This window comes from Lygodium microphyllum, chromosome 23, assembly GCF_053477565.2.
Source record: "Lygodium microphyllum isolate KBCC chromosome 23, Lygodium_microphyllum_v1.1.10, whole genome shotgun sequence".
NCBI classification, from domain to species: domain Eukaryota; kingdom Viridiplantae; phylum Streptophyta; class Polypodiopsida; order Schizaeales; family Lygodiaceae; genus Lygodium; species Lygodium microphyllum.
In genome coordinates, this window is record NC_141157.1 from 123,801,095 (window position 1) to 123,810,260 (window position 9,166).

Genomic DNA, 9,166 nt, shown 5'->3' on the forward strand with positions numbered 1-9,166 from the left:
AGTCTGCTCATTGGCTTCTTTAGATCCAAAAGTAATCTCCCAATCCCACCTCAACATAATTTCTCCTTGTAGCTCCATATCAAGGTCTCGGGCAACCTTGATTTGCCATAGCATAGCTCTTTAACACACCATGATCAATTGGTAGTCAACCTCCTCTAGGTCCTCATCTAGCTCTTTAGTTCTCTCTTCCAAGCTGCATTATGCATCTGTTCCTTTCTAAGCCTTCTCCAAGTTCTTGATTATTCATATTTTCTCCATCTATTTGAGCTGCAACTCCTTCTTGTATGTGGTCTTGATCCATTGACATAGCTTGTCATCCTGTTCAAAAACAATGTCCTTCCATAGTTTGAGCTCTCTGCAAGTCATTTTGATTGGTATGCAGTGTGTCCTTATCACACCAGGGCTCCTTCTCAACTTTGGTTGTTGCACATCAAGTTCACTTTTATTTTCAGCAAGTATCACACCCAGGGGGGCATTGGGACGTGGGGTGTCGCACCATGTTGTGTCGTGTTGTGTTCTGTCACATCATGTCATGTTGGTGTTTTCGGGTCACAATGCATTGGGATCCTATCCACAATCCTGAGCCTCCTTCCCTATTGAGCTAGTATGCTCCATGCTAGAGTTGCTCTTATACCATGTGTTACGGACCTTCATGGGATTTCAAGTCATCCTATCATGAGGCATAGAAATGGCATAGTGGAAAGATACACAAGTTATATCAATGAATCTTTGCATTCATGATATCGAAAGATACCACATTGAGGCATACCTCAGGACTACACCCTTGTGACACTGCACATTTGAGGGCCCACCACTAAGCCTAGGGAATCATATGTAGAAGCACAACCCAAGCAAAGCTTGATTGAGTACTACCCCCTATATATGTGCATCGGTATGCATCCCCCTGGTATACCTATAGAGCCCTTACCCTTACACCCCCTCTTTTCGTTTTTGTAAGTATGAATAAAGTTAGAAATTTATACTAATTCCATTAATATTTTCTTCCTTATAAAGCTAACTAATAAACAAAAATTCCTCCTCATATAATAAAATAGTTAACGAAAAGAGTCCCCTATTACTAAATATTTGTCTTAAGACAAAGCCTCCCCTTGGAAACTATTTAAAGGAAGCCCCCTCCCCCCCTCTTCGCAATTACAACTCATGATATGAGGAGGAGACACACACACACACACACACAGCATGAGTGAGTCATGCCGAGGTGAGGAAAATTCTACGTGAAGAAGATACCACCCATTCATGCACTCGCATCCTACCTTCAAAACCCTTCATTTTCATCACTTTTCCCTATCCACTATGGTTGTTGGGATAAAGGGCAAAGGGCACTGCCCATGTCCCCTGCCCATAAGGGCCAGGTTGTACATAGTACATATATCTATCTAAAATCATTTTTGAAGTATACTCTTCAATACCACAAATCATGTGTCTCTATCTCTTCCCTCTCTCAACATGTATCTCTACACAGAAGCTCCATTGCAACTAACTCAACAAAGGGGTATCAGAGCTTGGTTCAGGCAATCAGGAGCTTGGCATTTCTTCAGATGCAAGAGCTTGAAGTTGAAGAAGAGTTCATTGTGAAGAGTTTGCAAGGAGGACAACAAGGTTGGAAGCTTCTTCTTGAAGCTTGAAGCTTCCTTCTTCATTTGAGCTTGTTGGTAGCCATCATTGGCCACTTATTAGGGACCCTTCCCATCATCCACAACACTTGGACCAACATTCCAATCTCTTCATGGTTGAAGGCATCATCACCATGGGTATGCAGATCTGGTTTTTAGCATGCTCATGACCTTCAGCAAAGCTGCTCCTCTTCTTTTGGCATCATGGTTGTGCTCCAGACTTTGCATCTAATGCTTGGCACTGAGTAGAAGTGTAGTATTACACTTGGGGTTGATATACGTTCAATGTAATAAACAGGGTAGCAACTATTTCTTGAGTGAATAATGCTTATGATTCACTTATGTGATGATCTGATGTCCATTAGGTGCTACATGACTTGGAGATGTTATGTCCATGATTAGAGCCATCATTTTGCTTGGTTTTGACAGAGATTTAATTGTTGGAATAATAGGGTTGAATGACATTTTGACTACGTATGCATTATGTCTTGCTTCCAGACTTGGTCTCGAACATTCTAAACCAAGTATTCATGCTTATGGTTGATGTTACATACTTGGATTTGATTCTGCAGAATGCATTTGAGTAGCAATTAAAGTTCATTTTTGGATCAACTTTACCTACAAGACTACTACCGTACATTCAAGACAGTTTTCTGCATATTCAAGACAGCATACCTCACTGTCAGGAATTTTGATATGTTTCTATGCAAGAACATTATGGTGATGTTTTGAGAAGCTTTGCATGATCTTTAGAGCTCAATCTCAATCAGTTTGAGAGGTTGATAAGTAGTAGCACCTCAAATCTAGTAATATATGCACTAGATCCCATGGATTTTTCACTACATTTACAACACCTTATCACATAAGTATGACCAATCAATGAGGATAGAGCACATAAGGAGACCCATGAAAGAAATATTAGCAGACATGGAAACTTAAAGAAGGATAAGTAGACGCCTCTTGCAATAATTGGCCAAGGACCTAAGCCTGAAGAAGAGCTAAGGGTGTTGAATTTTGACAAGAAAATCTTACCACCCTTAGAACTCCTAATCAAGTGAAATGAAATAGCACTACTCTTGTTGCTTCAATCTTAAACTAACTAGGATGAAGGGCTAGTTATGAATTCCAATTGTCACAAGCCACATGTAGACAGCAAGGGATGACCCATATAGTTTTGATGAATAATTTTAGGTTTTTGAGGCTGATTGTTAATCGAATTTTGAAAGGACCAATTTTTTTGAAAAAATCGATTATTAGGAAGATAAGATGCAAGTTCTAAAAACTACCCAAGGGACGGATAAAATTTTAACTCCAATGAGATTGTTTTAGGAAACATTGCACCAAATGGATCTACAATTAGGTCATCCCCCTAAAAATAGTAGCGTTTAGGCTTAATAAAGTTGACCTTACTTTTACACTCTACCACCTACAAATTTGTTAGAAGGGTTGCAGATCCATTTTTACCTATATACAATATTTATGACATCCATCCCACTTGTACTCCAATTTTCAAGGAAACAGTTCACATCATACATCTAGTATATGAATTGTCCCTTCACAAAATCTTACTTCTTGGTATGCAAATCATGAAGTGCTTTCATTTGCTTCTTCTTCCCCACTGGTTGATGCAATATCACTTGCAATCTAATCTCAACCAATTGTACTAAAGAAGTTACTTGTTGGTACTCTCAACTTGCCCATTGTTGTGCTTGATGTTCAAAGCCTTTGTCAATGTCTTTATTTAGAAAGTGAGTTCCACAAACATAGACTAGCTTTTTAAAGGACCAAATTGACATATAATTTTGTCTAAGATACAACTTGCCATTTCCTTATCATTATCCTTCACAATTTCATGGGCTTCAAACCACTTTGTAAAGTATGTGTTGCAACAATAATTTATAGCTTATGCAATGTTGATGAAGGATGCACAAGTCCAACAAAATCAATACCTAATCTTGTTAAAAGGTAACATCAATACCTAATAAACCTATGATGGTACAAGATTGATGAGATGAAACTATGGACCTCCCTGGGAGTGGTGGGTCGATGGTTCATGGCTCGGATAACAACTACCTTTTCACGATTGGTAGCAATGACAAGTGCACTCAAAAAATGGCCCAAGAGTAAACTATAAGCACCCCAAGTACACATTCCTATGGATTTAGAGCAATATAGTGCTCTCAATAATACCAAAATCTTTTACCGAATATAACAAGCTATTGATTACCCACATCATCTATGTATACATCGAGATCCTCAAGTGAAATATCACCGAAGGACTTATTGACTGTCCTCTTGGGACATTGCATAAACCAAATGCCATCACGTGGTCTGTAAAAGTACCAAAAGCTATGATAAATGTTGTTTTTGACTTCTTTTCTTTGGTTATGGCTTTTTTATTATACCTAGAAAAATACTCCACATATCTTACCCCTAATTGATCGAAAATCTTATCAATGAAAGGCAAGGCACAGTAATCCTTGACTATTTGCTTATTCAATTCTTTAAAGTCCGTATATAAATGAATTTGACTATTCTTCTTTATCCTTATCACCACCACTTAGCACCATTTTGTATGCTCTATAGGAAAGACTAGTCCAGCTTACTTCCCTGTTTTAGGAGGATTGCGTCCACAGAAACAGTAGGGGGGATCCCCTTTAAGTTGTTGTAGCTCCATGTGAAGACATTCCCTTTAAGTAGGATTGTTCGTGTCCACAGACATCATTTAGAGTTGCAAGTTCGAGCTCCACTACATAAGTATAGTATAATAGATCTAGTCTTTGGCCCAAGTAGGCTTATTTAAACTGACTTCATACACATCATGTGTGGTGGAACCCTCATCAAATTCACGTGAACTTGAGGGTTCATCAACCAAGGCTCCTTCAAGATTCTCCCGCTCTATTGTAGAAGGTGAATCTCCTTCATTCAACAGATGCATAGCTAGCGTAAGCATAAAAAATAGCTCTTTCTAGACCACATCAAAAAATCAAGCGACCAGCTAAAAGATCGACCACATAATTAGCCATTTGTGTACATAGCCAGCCCAAACTCCTTGCCTTGTATAGCTCCGAAAAAAGGGCTTCCAACTGTCACTTTTCATCGTGGATGTGCTAGATCTAGGTGATGGTCCAGCACTTTTTGGGTCCAAAACTTTGGATGCCAATGTGTCACGATAGCTCACCCGTAGGTCCACATAGGTTGCATATTTTCAGATGTATGTGGGATAGTTACACCCAATGACAGTCAACCGTGGTGGTTGGTCGTGTATCCATGTTGTGGGAGCCGAGTTTTGTTGTGAGCACCATCTTTTGACGCAGACATCGCACTCTTCTCTGTATTCTTAGTTTACAGTGAAAAAGCCGCTTTCCCAATGAGACGAGCCCCGCATTCTGCTCTTATTTGTCTTTCATATATTTGCGATGTTGGCGGCTGGATGATTGCACATGGCTATGCACTAGTTCAAGGGGCAATTTTTTCGCCGAACATGTCAGGAGGAAGAGGAAAAAAGCTCCCTCGAATGGGAGCATGCTGAAGTTTTGAAGAAGGTCTGAGTGTCTCCATGGGGATAAAGCGAGGTGGGTTGTGTAACCATGTTGCGGTCACGCGGTGGCACTACCACTACCATAGCATCTTTCTTTTGACACCACCTTCGTATCCCCATTTCCGTACGGCTCCATGGAGCAGTGTATGACTCGAAAGGCGAGAAGCAAAGTTCTCTGAGGCTCGTGTAGAGTTGTTGCTCGTTTGTATGCTTTCATGTAGACCGGATCCAATGGTGTGGATGTTTCCTATACAAAAGGGAGCGGGCATTGGTATGATGATGGGGCTTTACTCGATTTCGGTTACATTGAAGGGTGGCTTTTCTTGCCAAGTCCCATGAAGAATGGGTGTTGGTGTTGGAAAACGCGCATGGGGTGGGAGTGCCTCTCTCTTGTGCCAAGAAATGTGGTGCTGGCAAGTAGATAGCAGGCTCCGAGCGAATAGCTAACCTGGTTGCATGAGTGTAGTGCTTTGTAGCTTGAGGTGGTATGTGCGTGCGCGGGCAGTGCCGGTGCTCGAGCACGTGGAATAGTAGCCCTCGAGGGGGCACTCCACTGTCTGGAGCGAGGGGTAGCATTGCTCCGTTTCTGGCCTCATGCAGTCGAGCACGTGGAATAGTAAGTAGCCCTCGAGGGGGCAACCAAAATAAATTGGGGGAAGGCTGCGCCTTAGTTAGTATGCGCGTGTGAGAAGGTACGTACGTAAAATGAATAAAAGATCGAGGGTTTGTCACCGGGGACTGAGAGGAGGCTGACGGTCGGCCTGCAGACAAGGTGGCGTTGTCCCTCCACTATCTGGAGCGAGGGGTAGCATTGCTCCGTTTCTAGCCTCATGTGGTCGAGCACGTGGAATAGTAGCCCTCGAGGGGGCAACCAAAATAAATTGGGGGAAGTAGCCCTCGAGGGGGCACTCCACTGTCTGGAGCGAGGGGTAGCATTGCTCCGTTTCCGGCCTCATGCGGTCGAGCACGTGGAATAGTAGCCCTCGAGGGGGCAACCAAAATAAATTGGGGGAAGGCTGCGCCTTAGTTAGTACGCGTGTGTGAGAACGTACGTACGTAAAATGAATAAAAGATCGAGGGTTTGTCACCGGGGACTGAGAGGAGGCCGACGGTCGGCCTGCACACAAGGTGGCATTGTCCCTCCACTGTCTGGAGCAAGGGGTAGCATTGCTCCGTTTCTGGCCTCATGCGGTCTCCCCTACTTCGAGGACGGAGAGTTGCCAGACCTCCGGGTGACAACGATCTCGTCCACTCGTGACTTGAAGATGGGCGCCGCTGCAAAGGCAGCGAATCAGCCCCACATCTCAGTGCATGTGGAATAGTAGCCCTCGAGGGGGCAACCAAAATAAATTGGGGGAAGGCTGCGCCTTAGTTAGTACGCGCGTGTGAGAACGTACGTACGTAAAATGAATAAAAGATCGGGTTTGTCACCGGGGACTGAGAGGAGGTCGACGGTCGGCCTGCAGACAAGGTGGCGTTGTCCCTCCACTGTCTGGAGCGATGGGTAGCATTGCTCCGTTTCCCAATGAGACGAGCCCCGCATTCCGCTCTTATTTGTCTTTCATATATTTGCGATGTTGGCGGCTGGATGATTGCACATGGCTATGCACTAGTTCAAGGGGCGATTTTTTCGCCGAACATGTCAGGAGAAAGAGGAAAAAAGCTCCCTCGAATGGGAGCATGCTGAAGTTTTGAAGAAGGTCTGAGTGTCTCCATGGGGATAAAGCGAGGTGGGTTGTGTAACCATGTTGCGGTCACGCGGTGGCACTACCACTGCCATAGCATCTTTCTTTTGACACCACCTTCGTATCCCCATTTCCGTACGGCTCCATGGAGCGGTGTACGACTCGAAAGGCAAGAAGCGAAGTTCTCTGAGGCCCGTGTAGAGTTGTTGCTCGTTTGTATGCTTTCATGTCGACCGGATCCAATGGCGTGGATGTTTCCTATACAAAACGGAGCGGGCATTGGTATGATGATGGGGCTTTACTCGATTTCGGTTATATTGAAGGGTGGCTTTTCTTGCCTAGTCCCATGAAGAGTGGGTGTTGGTGTTGGAAAATGTGCATGGGGTGGGAGTGCCTCTCTCTTGTGCCAAGAAATGTGGTGCTGGCAAGTAGATAGCAGGCTCCGAGCGAATAGCTAACCTGGTTGCACGAGTGTAGTGCTTTGTAGCTTGTGGTGGTATGTGCGTGCGCGGGCAGTGCCGGTGCTCGAGCACGTGGAATAGTAGCCCTCGAGGGGGCAACCAAAATAAATTGGGGGAAGGCTGCGCCTTAGTTAGTACGCGCGTGTGAGAACGTACGTACGTAAAATGAATAAAAGATCGGGTTTGTCACCGGGGAGACTGAGAGGAGGCCGACGGTCGGCCGCCAGTGCTCGAGCACGTGGAATAGTAGCCCTCGAGGGGGCAACCAAAATAAATTGGGGGAAGGCTGCGCCTTAGTTAGTACGCGCGTGTGAGAACGTACGTACGTAAAATGAATAAAAGATCGGGTTTGTCACCGGGGACTGAGAGGAGGCCGACGGTCGGCCTGCAGACAAGGTGGCGTTGTCCCTCCACTGTCTGGAGCAAGGGGTAGCATTGCTCCGTTTCCGGCCTCACGCGGTCTCCCCTACTTCGAGGATGGAGAGTTGCCAGACCTCCGGGTGGCAATGATCTCGTCCACTCGCGACTTGGAGATGGGCGCCGCTTCAAAGGCAGCGAATCAGCTCCACATCTCGTCCACTCGCGACTTGGAGATGGGCGCCGCTGCAAAGGCAGTGAATCAGCCCCACAGCGAATCAGCCCCTTCGTATCCCCATTTCCGTACGGCTCCATGGAGCGGTGTATGACTCGAAAGGAGAGAAGCGAAGTTCTCTGAGGCCCGTGTAGAGTTGTTGCTCGTTTGTATGCTTTCATGTAGACCGGATCCAATGGCGTGGATGTTTCCTATACAAAAGGGAGCGGGCATTGGTATGATGATGGGGCTTTACTCGATTTCGGTTACATTGAAGGGTGGCTTTTCTTGCCAAGTCCCATGAAGAATGGGTGTTGGTGTTGGAAAACGCGCATGGGGTGGGAGTGCCTCTCTCTTGTGCCAAGAAATGTGGTGCTGGCAAGTAGATAGCAGGCTCCGAGCGAATAGCTAACCTGGTTGCACGAGTGTAGTGCTTTGTAGCTTGTGGTGGTATGTGCGTGTGCGGGCAGTGCCGGTGCTCGAGCACGTGGAATAGTAGCCCTCGAGGGGGCAACCAAAATAAATTGGGGGAAGGCTGCGCCTTAGTTAGTACGCGCGTGTGAGAACGTACGTACGTAAAATGAAAAAAAGATCGGGTTTGTCACCGGGGATTGAGAGGAGGCCGACGGTCGGCCGCCGGTGCTCGAGCACGTGGAATAGTAGCCCTCGAGGGGGCAACCAAAATAAATTGGGGGAAGGCTGCGCCTTAGTTAGTATGCGCGTGTGAGAACGTACGTACGTAAAATGAATAAAAGATCAGGTTTGTCACCGGGGACTGAGAGGAGGCCGACGGTCAGCCTGCAGACAAGGTGGCGTTGTCCCTCCACTTTCTGGAGCGAGGGGTAGCATTGCTCCGTTTCCGGCCTCAGGCGGTCTCCCCTACTTCGAGGACGGAGAGTTGCCAGACCTCCGGGCGGCAACGATCTCGTCCACTCGCGACTTGGAGATGGGCGCTGCTGCAAAGGCAGCGAATCAGCCCCACATCTCGTCCACTCACGACTTGGAGATGGGCGCCGCTGCAAAGGCAGTGAATCAGCCCCACAGCGAATCAGCCCCTTCGTATCCCCATTTCGGTACGGCTCCATGGAGCAGTGTACGACTCGAAAGGCGAGAAGCGAAGTTCTCTGAGGCCCGTGTAGAGTTGTTGCTCGTTTGTATGCTTTCATGTAGACCGGATCCAATGGCGTGGATGTTTCCTATACAAAAGGGAGCGGGCATTGGTATGATGATGGGGCTTTACTCGATTTCGGTTACATTGAAGGGTGGCTTTTCTT

At 45.9% G+C, this 9,166-nt stretch overlaps 2 pseudogenes; both read right to left on the reverse strand.

The window, feature by feature from the left end:
- Positions 1-7,713: 7,713 nt before the first annotated feature.
- LOC148016704 (signal recognition particle RNA) lies at positions 7,714-7,956 on the reverse strand (annotated as a pseudogene).
- Positions 7,957-8,699: 743 nt separating this feature from the next.
- Positions 8,700-8,940, reverse strand: LOC148016705 (signal recognition particle RNA; annotated as a pseudogene).
- Positions 8,941-9,166: the final 226 nt, after the last annotated feature.